This window comes from Martes martes (assembly GCF_963455335.1).
Source record: "Martes martes genome assembly, chromosome: 2".
NCBI classification, from domain to species: domain Eukaryota; kingdom Metazoa; phylum Chordata; class Mammalia; order Carnivora; family Mustelidae; genus Martes; species Martes martes.
In genome coordinates this window covers 125767155-125790325 of record NC_137889.1, presented here as the reverse complement: position 1 = coordinate 125790325, position 23171 = coordinate 125767155, and positions in this window count along the sequence as shown.

Below are 23171 nucleotides of genomic sequence, written 5' to 3'. Positions count from 1 at the left end.
GCTGGGGTGGCAATCCTTATATCAGATCAATTAGATTTTAAGCCAAAGACTATAATAAGAGATGAGGAAGGACACTATATCCTACTCAAAGGGTCTGTCCAACAAGAAGATCTAACAATCTTAAATATCTATGCCCCTAACATGGGAGCAGCCAACTATATAAACCAATTAATAACAAAATCAAAGAAATACATCGACAGTAATACAATAATAGCAGGGGACTTTAACATTCCCCTCACTGAAATGGACAGATCATCTAAGCAAAAGATCAACAAGGAAATAAAGGCCTTAAATGACACACTGGACCAGATGGACATCACAGATATATTCAGAACATTCCATCCCAAAGCAACAGAATATACATTCTTCTCTAGTGCACATGGAACATTCTCCAGAATAGACCACATCCTGGGTCATAAATCAGGTCTCAATCGGTACCAAAAGATCGAGATCATTCCCTGCATATTTTCAGACCACAATGCTCTGAAGCTCGAACTCAATCACAAGAGGAAATTTGGAAAGAACGCAAATACATGGAGACTAAACAGCATCCTTCTAAAAAATGAATGGGTCAACCAGGAAATTAAAGAAGAATTGAAAAAATTCATGGAAACAAATGATAATGAAAACACAACAGTTCAAAATCTGTGGGATACAACAAAGGCAGTCCTGAGAGGAAAATATATAGCAGTGCAAGCCTTTCTCAAGAAACAAGAAAGGTCTCAAATACACAACCTAACCCTACACCTAAAGGAGCTGGAGAGAGAACAACAAAGAAAGCCTAAACCCAGCAGGAGAAGAGAAATCATAAAGATCAGAGCAGAAATCAATGAAATAGAAACTAAAAAAACAATAGAACAAATCAACAAAACTAGGAGCTGGTTCTTTGAAAGAATTAATAAGATTGATAAGCCCCTGGCCAGACTTATCAAAAAGAAAAGAGAAAGGACGCAAATAAATAAAATCATGAATGAAAGAGGAGAGATCACAACCAACACCAAAGAAATACAAACAATTATAAGAACATACTACGAGCAACTCTATGGCAACAAATTTGACAACCTGGAAGAAATGGATACATTTCTAGAGATGTATAAACTACCACAACTGAACCAGGAAGAAATAGATAACCTGAACAGACCCATAACAGTAAGGAGATTGAAACAGTCATCAAAAATCTCCAAACAAACAAAAGTCCAGGACCAGACGGCTTCCCAGGGGAATTCTACCAAACATTTAAAGAAGAATTAATTCCTATTCTCCTGAAACTGTTCCAAAAAATAGAAATGGAAGGAAAACTTCCAAACTCATTCTATGAGGCCAGCATCACCTTGATCCCAAAACCAGACAAGGATCCCACCAAAAAAGAGAATTACAGACCAATATCCTTGATGAACACAGATGCGAAAATTCTCACCAAAATACTGGCCAATAGGATCCAACAGTACATTAAAAGGATTATTCACCACGACCAAGTGGGATTTATTCCAGGGCTGCAAGGTTGGTTCAACATCCGCAAATCCATCAATGTGATACAATACATTAATAGAAGAAAGAGTAAGAACCATATGATACTCTCAATAGATGCTGAAAAAGCGTTTGACAAAGTGCAGCATCCCTTCCTGATTAAAACTCTTCAAAGTGTAGGGATAGAAGGCACATACCTCAATATTATCAAAGCCATCTATGAAAAACCCACCGCAAATATCATTCTCAATGGAGAAAAACTGAAAGCTTTTCCGCTAAGGTCAGGAACACGGCAGGGATGTCCGTTATCACCACTGCTGTTCAATATAGTACTAGAAGTCCTAGCCTCAGCAATCAGACAACAAAAAGAAATTAAAGGCATCCAAATTGGCAAAGAAGAAGTCAAACTATCACTCTTTGCAGATGATATGATACTATATGTGGAAAACCCAAAAGGCTCCACTCCAAAACTGCTAGAACTTATACAGGAATTCAGTAAAGTGTCAGGATATAAAGTCAATGCACAGAAATCAGTCGCATTTCTTTACACTAACAACAAGACAGAAGAAAGAGAAATTGAGGAGTCAGTCCCATTTACAATCGTACCCAAAACCATAAGATACCTAGGAATAAATCTAACCAAAGAGGCAAAGAATCTATACTCAGAAAACTATAAAGTACTCATGAAAGAAATTGAGGAAGACACAAAGAAATGGAAAAATATTCCATGCTCATGGATTGGAAGAACAAATATTGTGAAAATGTCTATTCTACCTAAAGCAATCTACACATTTAATGCAATCCCTATCAAAATCCCATCCATTTTTTTTAAAGAAATAGAACAAATAATCCTAAAATTTATATGGAACCAGAAAAGACCTCGAATAGCCAAAGGAATATTGAAAAAGAAAGCCAAAGTCGGTGGCATCACAATTCCAGACTTCAAGCTCTATTACAAAGCTGTCATCATCAAGACAGTATGGTACTGGCACAAAAACAGACATATAGATCAATGGAACAGAATAGAGAGCCCAGAAATAGACCCTCAACTCTATGGTCAACTAATCTTCGACAAAGCAGGAAAGAATATCCAATGGAAAAAAGACAGCCTCTTCAACAAATGGTGCTGGGAAAATTGGACAGCCACATGCAGAAAAATGAAATTGGACTATTTCCTTACACCACACACGAAAATAGACTCAAAGTGGATGAAGGACCTCAATGTGCGAAAGGAATCTATCAAAATCCTTGAGGACAATGCAGGCAGCAACCTCTTTGACCTCCACCGCAGCAACTTCTTCCTAGGAACATCGCCAAAGGCAACAGAAGCAAGGGCAAAAATGAACTATTGGGATTTCATCAAGATCAAAAGCTTTTGCACAGCAAAGGAAACAGTAAACAAAACCAAAAGACAACTGACAGAATGGGAGAAGATATTTGCAAACGACATATCAGATAAAGGGCTCGTATCCAAAATCTATAAAGAGCTTATCAAACTCAATACCCAAAGAACAAATAATCCAGTCAAGAAATGGGCAGAGGACATGAACAGACATTTCTGCAAGGAAGACATCCAGATGGCCAACAGACACATGAAAAAATGCTCCACATCACTCGGCATCAGGGAAATACAAATCAAAACCACAATGAGATACCACCTCACACCAGTCAGAATGGCTAAAATTAACAAGTCAAGAAATGACAGATGCTGGCGAGGATGCGGAGAGAGGGGAACCCTCCTACACTGTTGGTGGGAATGCAAGCTGGTGCAACCACTCTGGAAAACAGTGTGGAGGTTCCTCAAAAAACTGAAAATAGAGCTACCCTACGACCCAGCAATTGCACTACTGGGTATATATCCTAAAGATACAAACGTGGTGCTCCGAAGGGGCACGTGCACCCGAATGTTTATAGCAGCAATGTCCACAATAGCCAAACTGTGGAAAGCGCCTAGATGTCCATCAACAGATGAATGGATAAAGATGATGTGGTATATATACACAATGGAATACTATGCAGCCATCAAAAGACATGAAATCTTGCCATTTGCGACGACGTGGATGGAACTAGAGGGTATCATGCTTAGCGAAATAAGTCAATCGGAGAAATATAACTATCATATGATCTCTTTGATATGAGGAAGGGGAGATGCAAGGTGGGGGGGTTTGGGGGGAGGTAGGAAAAGAACAAATGAAAAGATGGGATTGGGAGGGAGACAAACCATAAAAGACTCAATCTCAAGAAACAGACTGAGGGTTGCGGGGGGGGAAGGGGGACGGGAGAGGGTGGTGGGGAAATGGACATTGGGGAGGGTATGGGCTATGATGAGTGCTGTGAAATGTGTAAACCAGATGATTCACAGACCTGTACCCCTGGGGATAAAAATACATTATATGTTTATTAAAATAAAAAATTAAAAAAAATAAAATAAAATAAATAGGAAAGTCTTCTTTTTGGATTCTTCACAACCTTCTTCATTTCAGGGGCACTTGGTACAGGGGACTAAATAGGGTCTTCAAACGTTCTCTGATAGTGTGCAAATATTTTCCTTTATCCAAGTTACTCTTGGTTCAGAAAAGAGACTGATATTTATGGCTCAAGTTTGTACTTTTTCTTATGTCTGTATATCATAGTAGTATTAATAATAAACTCCTAATATTTATTTATTGCTACTATTTCTATTTTACTCCTTCATCACCACTTGTGAGATAAAGTATTATTTTACAGATGAAGAAACTGAGCCTTAGAGAGGCTAACTTACCCAGGGCCAGACAGCCAGTAAATGGGAAAATCAGAACTTGAATTTAGGTCTCTTTTACACCAGAGTTACTGTTAGAAGTCATTATAACTCACTGGAATGATGGTATCCACAAATGACATTCCAGGAGCATTTAGTGGAGACTTCCAGCTTGATATCCATGATAAAGAAAAAAAAAAGCCTCAGTACTTCTTGAGTATATTACTAAGTAATACTCTGTATTACTTACTGACTCCAAACACACTTATGAGCTGTAATGACCTTAACCATTTTCAAGAATAAGTACATCAACTCTGTTGTCCCTCTTATAGAGGGACATGGCTAATTAATCACTAAATGGGGGAAGTTGTTGAGAATAAGATGTGGTCCATTTCTTGGTGTACCTACCATCTAGCTGAGCAGCCAAGCCCTAAAATACATGCTATGTGTATATTTAGATAATAATAATAATAATAAAAAGCAGTGCAGGGGTGCCTGGGTGGCTCAGATGATTAAGCATCTGCCTTCAGCTCAGGTCATGATCCCAGGGTACTGGGATCAAGCCGTGCCTCGGGCTCCCTGGTCAGTGTGGAGCCTGCTTCTCCCTCTCCCTCTACTGTTCCCCTGCTTGTGCTCTCCCTCTCTCTCTCTGTCAAATAAATAAATAAAATCTTTAAAAAAAAGTGCAAAGCTGGATGAGATTCATTACCAAATTAACAATACAAAGCACAAGTGCTAAGGTGAGTCAGGTGAGGGAAATTCTCTCTAACCAATAGAAGTCAGGTAAGACTAGATCAGAGAAATGGGACTTGAGGTGGGAACTGATGGATGGGTCAGACTTAGTGAGGTTGGAGATTAGCTGAAAAGTGGAAGAGACATCCAGAAGAAGTGAAAAGCTATCCCTGGACTAGGCAAGAGGTTTTCTTGGCTCCATAGTCTTGCGTCATTCACTATAAGATGCTTGATTAGAATACAGGGTGACCCCAGATAGTCAAAGCACAATGACACATTATTGTAGGCTGAATTGTATCCCCTTAAAATTCATGTGCTGAAATTAATCCCCAGTGTGACTGTATTTGGAAACAGGGCCTTTAAAGAGGTGAGTCAAATTAAATAAGGCTGTAAGGACAGGCCCCTAATCCAATAGGACTAGTTTGTTCGTTTGTTGTTTTAGAACTGGTATCCTTATAAGAAGAGATACTCCATTGTACAGGAAAGACCATGTGAGGACACAGCAAGAAGGCAGCCACCTACAAGATAAGGAGGCTTCACAAGAAAGCAAAACTTACAACACCTTGATCTTGGACTTCCAGCCTCCAGAACTGTGAGACAATACATTTCTGTTGTTATAGCAGCCCTAGTAGACAACTGCACACAGCTTCAGCTATTTCACATATAATTTCCCTGCCCTGGCTGGACCTGCCACCCCTCTCCTATGCTACCCTTGATCCTGTCTTAGAGAGTTTGAATCTTGGAGTAGTAGATTTCTTTCTTTTTTTCTTTCTTTAAAGATTTATTTATTTGACAGAGAGAGATCACAAGTAGGCAGAGCAGCAGGCAGAGAGAGAGGGGGAAGCAGGCTCCCTGCTGTAGCAGAGAGCCTGATGAGGGGCTTGATCCCAGGACCCTGAGATCATGACCTGAGCCAAAGGCAGAGGCTTAAGCCATTGAGCCCCAGGTGCTCTGAAGTAGCAGATTTCTAAAGCAGGCAGCTATTCCGTTTAGTTACCATAAAGACCTCTGTTGGAATACTTGGACCTCTGGAATCAGCTGAAGGTGATCTAAGGTAGTGCACTTCAAATTCCCTGTATTGAAGGACCAATTATCCCCATTCCTTTGCTAACAGACACATGATCTTACTATACATGTCAGGTAGGAGATAGGCAGCAGCTGCTGCAAGAAACTTGTCATACAAATTTAACAACACCCTGTTCAATAATGTCCCCAGATCAGGTGCATGGATGTCGCGGCCAAGTATTAATGTGTTGGTAAATGTTCAGCAGCAGTTGTTAGGAGTGAGAGGAGTCCTGATTTGTTGCATTTGCCCATTTTTGTCATAGAAATACCTTCCGCATGGCTGATTTCAAGTTACCAACATGAAGTCACTAAGCCACAAAGGTGGAAGGAAAAGCCCACATCAGCTCTCTCAAGCCAGTACTACCAACCTCTGGCACATCAATGAGCAATGCCCGATTACAATAAAGTTTCAAAATACTGTCATTTCTGTACATTTGCAGAAGGCAAATGACATTTTGTGTAACACTAATCTAAATGCTTTAAGTGTAAGAGTCCCCAGAGAGCTCCCCCAAAATTTCATTAGCTCACTATTTTATCAGGATAAATTCTAGACCCACAACGTCCTAAGAAAAGATTTTCAGAAAGGACCTTTTTACCCACTATGAAAAAATGGCAGGAATTCAGCTCTTTTCTTTCCTCTTTTCTTCTTCTCTCTGTCTGGAAATACTATCTCAAAGACCTTCTCCTCTTTCCTTGTTGATTTTTTCCATTCTCTTGATCTCCCTTGCCTAAAGGAGGTTCTTCCCTGACCTTTGTCTCTCTTCAACGTCACAGTGAACTCACATCTCCAGCGGTCCACTCTCTTTCTCCCAGAACTTGGCTTCACTGTGGGGATGGGATCCTAGGCTTTGTTACAAAGAGCAATGAGAAGACAAACCTACTCAAACAACTCAAGGGTAAAACCCAAAGCTGCCAGCAGATTTAAAGGGCCCACAGGAGGGGCTCCTGGGTGGCTCAGTGGGTTAAAGCCTCTGCCTTCAGCTCAGGTCATGATCCCAGGGTCCTGGGATCGAGCCCCACATTGGGCTCTCCGCCCAGTGGGGAGCCTGCTTCCTCCTCTCTCTCTCTCTGCCTGCCTCTCTGCCTACTTGTGATCTCTGTCTGTCAAATAAAATCTTTAAAGGGCCCACAGGAAAAGGCAGATAATGCAAAGATACATTAGCCCTCTTTAACCTCACTTTCCCAGAACAAATTCAGGTTTGTTCTTTTCTCTTTTTTTCAAACACAGAGCTAGCCATTAGTAAAATATTCAAAGCCTGTGGCATACAGGAAAGGGATAAACAGTGATTGGAGTGGGAGTGACCAGCCCTGAAGTCCAGACAAGAGGTAATTAGGGCTGACCTTGGGAAGTGGCCATGAGAAAGAAACAAAACACAGATACAAACCATAAAGCTGTATTTTTAAGTAAAATCAACAAGATTGGACCACTGATTTGAGATGGAACAGCAAGGGCAGGGGAGGAAAAGGGCGCAAGGTTTTAAATACAGACTGCAGCCAGATGAGTCATCCGGGACCTCAGCTCCAATTGAGTTACTCAAATGAGGAAAAAGCCTTTGATGGCCCCAAGCCCACTGCACACAGAATGAAGTCTAAATTCCTATATAAGGACTGCCACAATTTTGCACCAAATTATCAGCAAGTTTGGACTCATTCATTCAACATTTGCTAAACAGCTAGTGTGTATTGTGCTGGATCAGGGAATCAAAATGGAAGAAAATGCACAATTCTTGACTTTAAGGAGTTCAGGGCAAAAAGGGGGTAACCTTCAAATGAAGTAATACACATACATATGCTCAAGCTCTGTTTACAATATACTCTTCATCTGAAATCCCTTTAAAAATATTTTATTTATTTAATGAGAGAGAGAGAGGGAGAGAAAGAGCATGAGCAGGGGGAGAGGCAGAGGAACAAACAGACTCTGAGTGGGCAGCCCAACATAGGGCTCCATCCTAGGATGCTAAGATCATGACCTGAGCTGAAGTCAAACGTTTAACCAACTGAGCTACCCAGATACCCCCGAAGTCCCTTCTGTTTACTGAGTTCCTACTATATAGCAGAGACTGCTTTTGGCCCTAGAGAGCCAGTCAAGTTATTTCTATCCATTTTCCAACCAGATATATAGATATATTGGTTTGGCATTGTCTGCAAAGGGACCTGAGGCCACAGCAACCTCAAAGGGGAAAGACTGAAGAACAAGAAGAGAACCAACATCAGACTCTCAGAGTAATGCTTATAATTTCAAGGACTGGGAAAGGGAAGAGCCAGAATGGCTAGAAGAGGAACCAGAGAGGGAAAGAAAAAACAAGTCAGTCACAGAAGCTGGGACTAGAGAGTTTCAAGAATATACGAGAATCAGAAGTGTATTCAATGCAGCAAAGCCTAAGGGAGAGAAGACTGAGGAAAGTGCCATGTGGCCACTCATTTTAGGTGACAGATGTAAATTAATGTTCTGGCTGAGGGAAAGAATTTTGTAGAGAAGGACAGATTAAAGATCCACAATAGAGCAAGGGGGTGCTTTACAAAGACTCTGGAGCAGGAATTGGGAGGGTACAGAATTCATAGGCACAAGTGGAAGGGATGGCTTTGGAGACAAGAGAGACCCTTCTTTTCCAGACAAATATGTAGAGACACAGAGTAAAGGGAGGTTACAGAGGCCCCTGGGTGGGTGGCAGTTGGAGTCAGATAATCCCATGTTTGAATCCTAGTTCCGCCGTTTACTTTCTGTATTGTATCTGTCAGGTTGCTCAAGCTCTTTGATCCTTAGTTTCTTCATATTTAAGATGGATATAGTAATGGCTTTCTCCTATGTTTGTTGTGAGATTACACTCAGAAAATAAATATGCCACCAGTTTCCCCCCTACCTTACTAGTATAAGGTACATATGCGATCACTTAATAAATCCTACTGGCTCTTGCCTCTATCTGCTCACACAGAACTGGCCCTCTGCAAAGTACTCTTGGAAAAGTGCTCACAAGCAAGCCCACCTTGCTGAACTCTGGTGGGTCAGCCAAGCCTCCGTTGTCCTCACACTGCTACAGCTTAGGTCCTGGAACAAATATGACACTAAATCTAAATACGCTGCCTCACATGGCAGAGTTTTGCTGAAGAAGCCTTTTTAGTTTTAACTTACATTCTTCCTCCAAGCCACCCTTCACCAGTCTCAGCCAGGGCCTGGATCCAGATCTGAGTAACAGGTGCAATGCAAGCCTAGTATTATCCTTCCTCTCCCACAACCAGCTGTGTGTCAGGCTCATGGAGCTCTCTATTCTTCATATAAACACATTTTTGTTGACCCACCCCATTAATTTGTTACATACCTCCTAATATGTATCAGTCCCAATCGAAGTTAGGATAGAACCTGGTATACAGCTGGATCTCACTAAAAGTTAATGCCTTTCTCCCTTTTAAAAAAAATTTTATTTTTTTTCAGTGTTCCAAAATTCATTGTTTATGCACCACACCCAGTGCTCCATGCAGTACATGCCCTCCATAATATCCACCACCAGGCTCACCCAACCCGATCCTCCTCCCCTCCAAAACCCTCAGTTTGTTTCTCAGTCTCTCATGGTTTGTCTCCCCATCCGATTACCCCCAACCCACTTCTCCTCTCCATCTCCCAATGTCTTCTGTGTTATTCCTTATTCCTTTCTCCCTTAATCCAGCACCATGATTTTATTTATACTTCTGACTTAGGATGTTCCTTCACACATCCTCAGTCACATTTGGGTTTGATACAGGTGCACATTTGGGATTGACACAGGTGCACTGTATGTGGTAAGCTGCTATATGTTTAGTAATCAGCTCTCTGGGAAAAAAAAAATGCATGATTTTGTAGTGTTTGCCAGTTTCCATGGTGTAAACACTTCAACCATGGCCAATTTCAATCTACCAACATGACATCAACCACCTTGCAAAATTCCTAAAAATCAGTTTTCCCAAGCTGGTATGAGTTATCTCCAACATACCACTTGATAGGTTATTTGGAAGTCTTGGCTAGCAGCATATTGAGTCAGCTCTTAAGTTTATGTCCATTTAATCAAGTTTCATGCATGCCCAGTTACTGCTCTGTAAAGACCACATCGACCCCAGCTGCACGGCAATTCATGGGGAGGTACTGCAAAGGCACCAAGTCTCATTTAGAGATCTTCACTATTTTCATGTGGTTTGGGAAAGGATTGTACTTAAACGGCATTTTGGCATTTTGAGGGAAACAGACACACCCTGACGGGTGAAATCTCAGGGATGATCAGTGAACAAAAACACTGTCACCAAGTAAGTAAACAGTGACAAGTTTATAAGATGCTGTTGGCAGTAGCTGGATTTCTCAGTGCTGAACACTTGAGTTGGGCATGGTGGGAGCGGCTGGTTAGCCATTTGTCAGGCAAAGTCAAAACAGCCCTCCAGCTACAGCACAGACGGCAGACTGCAGCTCGTCAGCATTTTATTTATGACTCCTAATTAGCAAGCAAAAAAGGAGGGAAGAAGTTCCCAGCTTGGGATATACATACTTATACACATATATTTTGCTCAGAAATGATCTTTGTCAAAATAATTTAAATCCCCACAACCCTGAGAGGGAAATATTGTAATTTACATTTTATAGACAAGCAACTCCATCCTAAAAGGTAAGTGTAATTATCCTATTTTTACCAATGAAGAATCAGAGAAGTCAAGTGATTTTTCCATGATAACACAGCTAGAATGTGGTAGAGCTAGGATTAACAATCTTCAGACACCAATGCCAGGGCTTTTTCAGTGACAACATGGTTGGCTTTTATCTGGCATATTAGTAATAGCCCTCTGACTTGGGTTAAAAGAGAGCTGACTACCAAACTCATTATATTAGTGAGTAAACTTCTTGTTCTTACAGTTAGAATTAATTCTTCAGAGGGAGGGGAGTTATTGAATGAGTAAGGAACATAGCATGACTAAGTGAGGGAGGGCAACTTCCCACCTGGTTTTGAAGAACTTGGGGTCTTGCTTTGTGACTGACAGAGTCTAATCAGGCATAGAGCAGGGAAAAAAGAACAGATGCCCATAGCCCATGAGTCTGAAGTGACTGTTCTGTGGAGTCCTTGAGTGTTTGCGAGGTAAAAGAAGCATTGGAAGTTTGAACAGGCCTGGTGACCATAAGCAAAGGAGACTGCTTTACATCAACCATCTCTTTACAGATAGCATTGGAAAGAATTGCAACCTATTACTTCTGAGCATTGATTTGACAAAAACAAGCAAACAAAAAACTCATTGATATTTACATAATATAGGAAAAAAAGTTTTTATTTACTTGTTATCTTTATTATATGCTTATTTTGTTTTTAATTCCTGTGAAACCCAAAAGATAAAGTGTGTCTATTTATTCTCAAGGGATCTAAGCCTCACTAAAGAATGAACAGGAAGACAGAAACTTCCAAGCACTCTGAGTGGTCAGCATTAACTGAGGTCCCTGGTATTTCTGGTTCTCCACCCTTACCAGTACACAGAAGGATGGCATTTCTCTGTTGTCTTGAGGTTAAGCACAGCCACGTTACTTACTTTGGCCAATGAAATATGATCAGTTGTAACATGTGTCACTTCTGAATGGAGGAGTTAGTTAAGAGTTAGTGCACAATTATCCATGATCACTTCCTCTGCTGCCACTACTGTGGTAGCACATGCTGTGGGGACAGGCCACCTGCCAACTGGGTCTCAGAGTCACTCCATCAGGCAGAATCTCCACTGAATTTTGGAAGCTGTTGTTACCCTAGCATAACTTTACCTATCCTAACAGGAGAGAAGAATAGTTTGGTGGGTGAGGTTAACTAGGAGAAAAAGTGAGAAGTAAGAAGCCAAAGGCTAAAGATTCCTGGACATTTTGAATTCCATCGGAAATCTAGGACGCTGAGTGCTGGAAAACTCAGTGTCTAGGCTGCCATTCTTCCTGAAGTGGGCAAAAGAAGGCAGAAGTTGAAAAGTTGCATGGATCTGTATCCTCAGGTTTCTAAATGGATAACTAGAAAGGATCTAGACTCCTAAGGACCTAGTAAGAAATCTCCTGAGCTGAACATGGAATTCAGTTTGTGTCAAATCAACTCAACAAGTATCTAGTCCTTGTAAACACTGTGTTCAACATGACAGGAGATGCTTAAGGGTGCAGAAGCCCCTTCCTTCTTTCAAGGAACTTACAATCTAATTAGTGAGCTCGAACTTAATATCAGTTAATATCAAATAATGAAAATCTTAAATAAAAGCGTCATAGGATAAATGTGTTCCCACAAAGTAGTGAAATTAGTGACCAAATTCACCATATATAGAAATCGTTATCGATGACCTAAAGGGAATCAATCACCATAGAAAACTTTACCATAGTCTGTATACTGCTTTATCCTCGCACCCACGGTTAATATATTCCTGTCAGCGCCTTGTGATTGGGACTGGCCATAAGTAAAAGAGATGGAAAGGATGTTCAGGCTCTCAAAGCAAATAGCGGACGAAGAAAGAGTTCCTCCAGTTCTTGGTGGCTCAACTAGAAATATTCAAAAGTAAAAAAGCTGCCTTACGGGTCCTCTCTCGTTTTGCTGCATGCCCTCAGTGTTCACAGTGAAGGGACTAAAGGAAGGCCAAGGCCAAGAAATGCAGCAGCTATCTGGCTACCGCATTCATGTGCCCCGCCCAGCCCCCACCCCTGCTCCAGATGGCTTGGCTATAACAAGCAGGAATGCTGCCAACTCACTGGGCAACAGGTAAGGAACTCACTGCTGCATATGTCACGGCACCTAGAGGTAGCACTTGAGAATCTGTCTTTGAATTAAAATAAAAGTTTGAGATCTTATTAAGGAAAACTGGATACCAAGGAGACTAGTATCTGATCCACTTCCCTCCTGAGCCTGGCCCCAACAAACCTGTGCTGTACAAAATTACACGACATCGTGGTTCAGATGAAGGTCTGTTCCTCTTTCTCCAAGTCTCTGGAATCATTGAAGGCTGAATGTAAATTACCACCCCTAAGTGGGTTCTTCAAGATGTATGACTGAATTCCTACAAAGAAGTAAGAGATGAAGAGTTCATTTCTTACTAGAGTTTGAACAATCCATCAGGTAGCAGCATCCTGACACCAGAATATCCAGCATCAGTAAGTCTGAGTGCTTCTTCCTTTGTATAAGGAAAGGGGCAAAATGGCAAAGTCAGTGCCATTCACATCCAGAGACCTCCTGAAGGGATTAGCCATGCCCACTGTCCAGGCTGGGGAGTACCTTGGACAGGTCTTTAATAAAAGTAAATCAAGGACGGACAGTCATAAACTGGGAGGTGGTCTGGCCTCCAAAACTCTGTCTAGAAAGGGACTATGTAATTATGTGACTAACTGAGCCAATGTGTCTCTCCCGCATCTCTTCTCTTTCTAGAAATTGAATGGGTAATATAGAGAAGATATTGAGTTGTTAGTGGGAACAGAAGCTGAAAAGATGTATACAGAGAGCACATGCCATGTTGGAAAGCTATGGGACAGAGGGTATGAGAGTGCCAAAGTCAAGACTAAGCTGAAGAAATGAGCTAAGGAAAAGGTACACAGAGCTGAAATCTAGGCCAAATTGGTGGCAACAGTTGTGGTGGACACAGAGACCAAGTCGACTATGATGGTTAGGGAGGGGGCAGAAACCCCCAAGGCTGAGCTGTGCTGGACCTCCCAGTTTCAGCTTCCTCAGGGGCTCCTGAAGACTAGTTTCCCATGAGACTCCCGTCTCCTATATCCTACCAATAAACCCCATCAGCAAAGTTGGTTTGGTGTGTCTCAGCTCTTGTCATCAAACTGCCTAAAACACACACAGAGGGCCAGATTCTACAGACACCTAGACACTGGACAGTCTAGACCAGCCCTGATGCTCCTTCACCCATATCACCAGATACTTTTCAACCTAAGCATTTGATGCATAGCATGTCAGGTTATATTGTTACTTATTTGTATAGGTTTTGATGCTGTCTCAACAGCTGTTTGTGCTGTGGAATATTTTTAGCATGAGATGGGGGAGGTGCTGGAAGAGGAGTTGGTGAAGAAGAGAACCGTCCTAGGTGGGGATAGTGTTATATTCTCCATGCTGTGTTAAGCGCTTTGCACACATACATGCTCCCCACCACTCCAAAAACAAAGATGGTTGATGACGCCATGTCAATCCCACCTCCCTGTGTTTATAAAAGGCAATTGAAAATAAGGTCTCAGGGGATCTCTGGCAATTGAAACTCTTCCTCCCTCAGGGAGTAAACCAGAGAACATAAGGGTATACATGTGGTCCCCATAGAAAGATATCACATAGGGCAGAAGATTTCAGGAAAAGAAAGAGAGGGAGAGAAAGGCCTTTCAAATCCATTTAAAACAATCCATGCAGCTGTTTCCTGAACTCTCCGGAAGAACTGAGATGCAAAATGCCATATCTCCTCTCCATCCCTCCTCCCTAGCAAACTGGCTTTCAGGTGACGCAATGATGAGACCTCTGCGGTGAGCTGTCTAGAGGGATGCTGCCAGCCAACAGAGCATGGGGTGCTGCCACCTCTCGGATATTTGTAGCCAAAGCAAGTCTCTGTCCCAGAAAGGATGTATTTCGGTGATATTATGAAATGTTAACGGGCAATCTGTTCTGAAATAATTGCTCAGTGTTTTGGCCTCCTTTTCCATTTTAGAATTTCAAAGGCATTGCAGGCAGAAAACAGTGCCAGCCTGTTAGTGGTACCTACACTGATTAAATCTAGCCCATCACAACCACAGATACACAAAAGCTCTTTTTCTCAATTAATAAAATGCAATTAATGGCATCATTGAAAAACTCCTGACACTTCAATTTAGAGCTATTTAGAGCTTCAGTTTAGAACTATGTGCAAATTTTAGGATACGCATTTTTTAGTTAACATGATGGACAGCACCTAATTTCTGGGATACTCCCAAGTTTCTGCAGAGAAAAAAAGAATGTTTACCAGAAACATACACCATAATGACAGCTTCTTTCCCTTTCTTACTTACACACACACACACACACACACACACGCACATGTGTAACCCAGTTCAGTTCCAGTTATGCAGTAGCCACACCACCTCCCTCGCCTGTGGGAAACCTAATACATCCACAATGGAAATATCTAGGGTACACTGAAGTAGGATACAGATCCCAAGGCCTTTATTGCATGATGGTTCTTTTGAAATATTTATATTGATCAGTCCAGTTCCTGAGAGGAAATAGATTGTTTCTCTTATTCTCTCAGGTACAGGTCACTTGAACAGTTGGGTTGTCATTTTTTAATCTCCCCATTTCCCTAAGGATAGTGAGAGGATGATTTAAACGGCAACATTAGCTGCTTTAGGGTAGATTTTCAAGCTACACCAGGGAGTTAAAAGCGCAAATCCTGTTATTGTTACAGGATTAATGCACAGAAGTCCCAGAATACCACTTTGGAAATGTAGCCAAGGAATATTATTTTAATGTACTGTATGTTATTTTTAGACTCAGCTATAGCCCAATTATCAGCTGGTGTATCAAAAATGAGACAAGACAGATAGCTGTCTTTAATCCAAAATTCTAATGAGGTTTTTGGTGTTTGTATTTTCTCACCACTTAGAAGTCTGGATATTTGGAGGAAAAAAGTAAAAGACAGAAACTACAGCAGCTACCTCCTACCTACTTTGTTGCTATAGAGGCTGCTACTTAGAGTACTGATTCTACAGAATATTTTAGATTTTTTTTTTTCCATAGGAGAGGCAGGTGGTAGGAAAAGGAGGTATTGAATCATGGGGACCTCTTGACCACACTATAAAAAGCTGCAAATCAACCACAGCATACTAATGATTTCAAAGCAGCAAGTCAGGGTTCCTGCCATCAGTCATTTCTATTTCTGTTTTTACACATCTTAGACTGTTGTTCAAAAATAACTATCTGTAAAAGGTCTTCCAGTTGGAGTAATTTTGCTTCCAAGTTGCCCTGTGGGCATCAACCAACATTTATTGATTCTCTAGATGCCTGCTTTTGGGTTTTATTAAACTGAGCTTGTCTTTCCTTTTGGCCTCTGAGTAATTGCATAGATCCGAGATGACTACATCACTGTCTCTAGGCTACATCTAGTCTGTTAGATGACAGCCCCCAGAAGAACTCCTGCTTTCTCTTAGTCAAGAAATACTCTACACTAACTTTCAAATCCCAGAGTATCTTCCATTATCTCAAAAGGTATTGTATCTTTCTTAAAAAGTTCAAGCAAGCTTACGCAGATCTATTTCTAGGTGGGGCAAGGTGATGGGGTGTATCCCTGTGTCAATAAACTCTGGGAGTTCACTACATTAGGAGTTCACTATCTCAGCAGTTCACTACATCAGTAAGGAGAATTTCACTTTGAATGCTCCCTATCTTTGGCTACCAAGGACTTGCAGACCCCAGACCCACCTCAGCAAACAAAATAGGACCCCTTTTGCATCATCAATGACCACCAGCACTGACATTGTTTTTTGGAGCAGTTGTCAGGAGGATTAAATGAGTAACATTCCAAGAAGCACTTAGCAAGTTGTTGGCATGTTGTAGGCTCCCCTGAGTTGAGGAAGCAGCAGCACAAAAAATTTTTCAAAATTTACTTTTTATACTTATAAGGATTTCTCAATTTATAAAATTATTTTTGTATATCATCTCATCAGCAATACACTCATAAATCTCTCTAATGCCTGTGGTGGGTACGCATGTGTTTAATGTCGAGTTAACTCAAGTTAATGTAAGCTTTCCCCATGTAGTTTGTATATAGAAATTGAGCTGTAAATAGGATTGGAATGAAATTTTCTATTTCAGGTTCTAGGGCATTGTTTATATCATAACCACCATTCATCTGTGTTTCTTAATCTCTGAAATGGAAGTGATTGGATCCTATACACTCAAAAACCAGAAGAGTGCTCCCAGTTATAAATTTGAAAATTTTAAAAATAAATCAGTAATTCTTATGAATATCCACTATTGGTATAACACAACAAATTAGACACTATGATTGATATATATATGTGTGTGTGTGTGTGTGTGTGTGTGTGTGTATATATATATATATATATATATATATATATATATACTTTGTGAATAGTTCCTTCTCTCAAAGAATATTAAGAACTACTAGGATACTTGTGTACATTTATATTTTACCAAGAACAAAAATTCACAAGCCCCTAGCATAGAAGCACACCTGATATCTTTTAATTCCACAATATTCAGGGAATAAATACACAAATGAATAAACTCTATGAATCACTAAAGATGAATTTCAACATCAGTGGTGCAAGTAGAAGACTCCAAGAACCTGCCCCATCTGAAAAATGGGAAAACTAGCACAGCACTGGGGAATTTTAAAAGGATAAGGTGAAACAATGTATGGGGAGAACAGTAGTAGGCAGCCTTCTAAATGGGTCCCAATGATCCTCACCTCCTGGTTTTCATTCCCCATATACTTCCCTGCCTTTAAGTGTGAACTGGCGATATGCTTCTAACTAATAGAATAGGACAAAGGTGATGGGATATCACTTCTGTGGTGATGTTATGAAAGACTATGACTTGCATCTTGCTAGTCCTCACTCTTGCTGGCACTCTCCCCTGCCCTCTCACCTATGAGAGACTCAAATGGCAAGAGACTAAGGTAGACCTCTGATCAACAGGTTGTGAGGAACTGGGGCTTTAGTCCAACAGCCCACAGGAAAGGAATCCTGCCAATAACCCAAGTGAAAGCAATTTCTCCCTTAGTAAGGCCTGGGATGACTACAGTCCTGGGTAACATCCTGACTGCAGCCTTGTGAGGCTGAAGCTGAGGACCCAGCCAGACCCACACCAGGACTCCTGACCCACAGAAACTGTCAGATAATAAATGTTGTTTTAAGGCATGCCATTTTGGGTAATTTGTTATGCTGCAGTAATAGGTAACTAATACAAGGACCTACTGTACCATGGCCACATTAAAGTATGCAAATATATAGTATATAAAGTATGCAATATGTAGAAGCCACTTTATTTTAGAGAGGGATTGTAAATAATAGTGGGCTCATGTACAAGACTAGTTTTTAAAGATAGTAAAGAGAATCATGAATTTGACCTTACTAAGGAGAAGAGCTAACTAGTTAGGCGACGGAAGGGAATGACTAGGATCCATTCTGCTGACAATCTCAGCAAATACCAGGGGATAGTCCTGTATGGCAACCAACACCAAATAGCAGTGATGAAGGAATGTCTTCAATTACACAACTGGTAGGCAAAGATGCGGTTAAATTTATCAGTGCTGAGCAGGGGTTAAAATGGCAGTGGCCTACTGGAACCACTTCTATAAAACATTGGGAAACATGGTTGCTTAGCATGAACCCTGGCCTTGCAGAAATTAAATGATTCCTTCAGTAGTCCTATTTTGAACTGTTCTCATCGCTTGCTGCAGACAGTTGGCTTTCAATCCATTTTATAGAAGCACTTTCTGTTCCTTGGATAAAAGGAAGTACATAAATTTCAAGTGCCATATTACCATACATGCATGGTTCTGTTTGGGCACAAGCATGTTGTTCTTGTCATAAATTCTGACTCAGAATGGGAGCTCGGGATTTACCATCTCACTCTTTATAGTTACAAGATCGACTAAACTGATTACAAGAAGAAATATGTAAGCTTTGAAACTGTTCACACCAGTGATGTGGTTCAGTAGCTTGTAAAAGTGGCAAATAACAGCAAGCCAAAAGAAAGGAATTTCAAGAAAGACAAGGTTCTTAAAAACACAGGGTTGATCGTATTCAGAATCCAGAAGTAGCTGATTATCTTTGGAGCTTGGGATACTCTCTCCACTGCCTGTTACTGGACTGTGGTCCTTGGAAACATGCGTTTACTGCCCTACAGTCCTCTCCATTGTCCCAGAGTTTCTAGAACCCCTCTCTAAGGAATGGCACTCCCAATAAGTGAGAGACAGTCATTCTGGGGAATGGAATTTTCTCAAATTCTCTAAATCTTTAGCTACTGTGGTGTGTGTGAGAGTGTGTGTGTGTGTGTGTTGGTCTGGTTTGGTTGTTTCACCAGTCAAGAGCAATCTTGAGCCCCATTACAGTCAGGTAACTGACTGGTAACACAGGTAACACAGCCACTAAAATGGAAAGCTGTGTAGGTAGACCACAAGGGTATGTACTCTAGCTATACTGTTTACTACTTGTGAGGCCCTGAACAAATTCTCTAACTCCCCTAAGCTTCATTTTCCTCATATGAAAAGTGGTATGATACTACCTTCCTTATAAAGTTGAAGTGAAGATTAAATGTGACTTAGCACTGTGCCTGATACATAGCAAATACAAGGTAAATGTTAATGCTTATAGTATTACTGTTTTTTTAATTTTGTTAACCCTTTTTTCATGTGTCAAACTGTTAGTTCTTTGAGGACAAAAAAAGTTGGGATTTAGACAAGGATTTTTACACAGTTGGATATATTTGAGCAATTTTTCAGTGAGTGTACCTAGGCTACAAAATCCCTGCCAAGCAGTCCTGAGGATGTCCTCTTTTCTTTTCAATCTACATTCCCTCCCTTGGTGATCTCATCTCCTTGTGACTTTAAATACCATCTGCTTGCTGACAACTTCTAAATTTACATCTCTAGCCTAGATCTCTTCTTGAACTCCAGATTCTGGTATCTAATTGCCTACCTGACATCTTCATTAGGATGTCTAGTGAATATCTCAAACTCCATACAGAATTCTGAAGTAGAATTCTCGATCTTCAACAAACAAACAAACAAAAACAAACAAACAACAACAAAAATCCCCTGCCCACCCACAGACTGTATGGAGTTGGTGATAATCCCATTAATTCAGGTGCTCAAGCCAAGTACTTTGGAGACATTCTGTTTTTCTTTTATAACCTATATCCAATTCATCAGAAAGTCTCTTTGGTCCTATCTTCAAAATATATCTAGAATCTGGCCATTTCCCACCAATGCCATTGTTAGCTCCCTGGTCTAAATCATCATCTCTCACCTCCAAAAGCCTTCTTTTAGAAATAAAACTACTTTAGGGGCACCTGGGTGACTCAGTCGGTTAAGCATCGGATTCCTGATTATGGCTCAGGTTTGATCTCAGGGTTCTGAGATCAAGCCCTGTGGTGGATTCCATGCTGGCTGCAGAGACTGCTCTTAAGATTCTCTCTCTCCCTCTCCCTTATACAACTCCCTTTGCCACATGCACTCCCTCGCACACGCATTCTCTAAAATGAAGATGATGACAACAATGAAGAAGAAAATAAAGAAAATTATTTTGAAATTATTTTTAGGGGGGCCTGGGTAGCTTAACAAGTTGAGCATCTGACTCTTGGTTTGCGCTCAGATCATGATCTCGTGGGTGGTGAGGCCAAGCCCCACATTGGGCTCTGCACTCAGCCAGCAGTCTGCTTGATGATTCTACCCCCTCTGCTCCTCCCTGCATTCACATTCTCTGTTAAATAAATAAATAAATCTTTGGGAAAAAAAAGAAAAAATAAACTATATTTTCTGAACTCTTTTTTTTTTTTTGAAGATTTTATTTATTGAAAGAAAGAGGGAGTGAGAGCGGGGGGAGGGGCAGAAGGAGAGGGACAGAGAGAATCCCAAGCAGACTCCACGCTGAGCGGGGAGCATGATGTGAGGCTCAATCCCATGACCCTGAGATCATGACCTGAACCGAAATCAAGAGTTAGATGCTTAACCACCCAGGTGCCCCTATATTCTGAATTTTTTGAGAGTAAGTTGTATCACCCCAAGAATTCTCTAATGTGTATTTTCCAAAAACAAATATAGTCTTCTATATAACCAGCCTATAACTCTTTGAATTAGGAAATGACAATACTACACTACCATCTAATCTCACTCAAATTTTGCTAATTATCTCAAGAATGCTCTTTTTCCTCTGTGGGCCAGGATCCTCTCAAGAACATGTGTAGCATTTAGCAATTATGACTCATTTGCCTTGGAATGATTCCTCAGTCTTTCCCCATCTTTCATGTACTAGACACTCTGTAGGATGACCTCTGCCTTAGTCCTTTCAGGCAGGGTTCAGTTTGACCACAAATAGAGCAGCTTAAAAACAACAAACAAACATTTATTCTTCACAGTTCTTCGGAAGTCCAAGATCAAGGTGCCAGCATGGTCATATTTTGGTGAGGTCCTCTTCCTGGTTCACAGTAGGCACCTTCTCGTTAATATCCTCATATGGTGGAAGGGATCTAGGGAATCTCTCCAGAGCCTCTTTTATAAGGCATTGACCCCATCCATGAAGGTTCCACTCTCATGATTTAAGCACCTCCCAAAGGTCCCACCTTCTGACATCATGTTGGCTTTAGGGTTTCAATATGTAAATTTTGGAGGGACACAAACATTCAGATGATAGCAACATCCAACATGGAACATTTGATGTCTCCTCATGATCAGACTCAGGCAATTCGCTCTTGGCAAAAACTCCAACAAACAATGCCATGCTCTTCTTGGTCCATCACATCAAAAAGCACACATCATTGATCCTTACAACAATGGTGATGCTAAGCTTGGTCACTTAGTCATGTTGATATCTGCCAAGTTATTCCACTTAACTTCATTTTTTTCCTTTCGTAACTGATTGATATTTTATGGGGAACTATTCTTAGGTTATATCAAAATGCCCTGTTCCTTGTGAAATCTTCACAAAATCAATCATATCTGTGAAGGTTGCCAAATGGCGATTCTCTATTTACATGATTCCCTCTACTTTTTTTAGTTGGCATTCTACAGCAAAGACAAGTTTTCCCTTTTCATTTATTTATTTCTCTACAGGGACTCATGAATTCCCACTTTATTCAATGGGTTGTAATTTTTCATTATCATATTTTTAAAGCTAAGTTGTCCCTGATTTGGCCAGTGTGAGCCCCATGTCCTTTTGAAATGTCCACATATTCATTGAACATTTCCTTATTTTATAGCATAAGAAGATATTTCAGGCCCATCTTACACTTTCCAACTCCCTACCCTGGAATCAGCTGTTGGTCATTTCTTCAAGAACCCTGGCTTCTTTTAGTACAGGATAGTATTAAGAAACCAATATCTGGGTGTTTGTTGTACTTGTTGTTCCTAGGGTTCCATTGCCTTTAAGCCCTCTCAGTAGACAGAGCAAGAGGTTTGTATGTGTATACTCAAAGACACAGACACAGACACAGACACACACACACACACACACACACACACACACACACTCAGAAAGTGAGAGAAATTGAGACCATGAGTTCATTCTGATAGCTCTGATTCCCAATCCAACACTTTAGAGTTCCTACTAGCCTTTCCGCTTTCTATACTCATAAATTCCTCCTATTTAACAGTGATACTTGGCTCCTATTATCCTCAGTATATTTACTTATACAAGTAATTAATTTGCTCAATATAATGAATCCTCCACCATGCTGGCGTCTTTTTGCCTACACCTCCAAATTACCCACTCTCTGCAGTATTCTCTGCTGCTGGCCCATAGTCTATATGTCTCCAAACCCAGCCCATGCCACTGTATGGCTTCCCAAACCCCTTCACATGCCCACATTTTCAGTTGCCATGCTGTCTCCACCATGTATGTGGCAAGGAACAGGAAAGAGATGGGAGTTGCAATAAAACCCTTTACCCCCAGAGTTTATCCTCACTCAGAGCCAGCATAACTCTGATAAAATATGTCTAACCACATTTATCCTCTGTGAAAAACCATTCATGACTCTCCATTTCACTCAGAGTAAAAACCAAAGCTCTGACAATGGCCTAGAAGGTCCAACATGATCTGAGATTTGTTACCTATCATTTTCCATCTCACTCATTCTGCATCAACCACAGTGGGCTTACTGTTCCTCAACATACCTGACTTATTTCCACCTTTAGGGTCTTTGTACTTGCTCTCCTCCTTACCTAGAATACTTCTTCCCATATAGCTACACAGCTTCAAATCTTTGCTCAAATGCTACCTCAAGGAGGCCTACCCTAACTATTCTTTCAAAAAGCCAAACCTTTCTAGTGAAAGCCAATAAAAAAGCAATTGTGAATTATCTATTACATTAGCATTCTTTAGATTGGCAAATTTATTAATACATTTTATAATTTCTAGGAACATGCTCTTTACAGTACATTCTTTCAACAAAGAACAAAATCTGACAGTGCCTGGGTGGCTCAGTCGATTAAGCATCTGCCTTCAGGTCAGGTC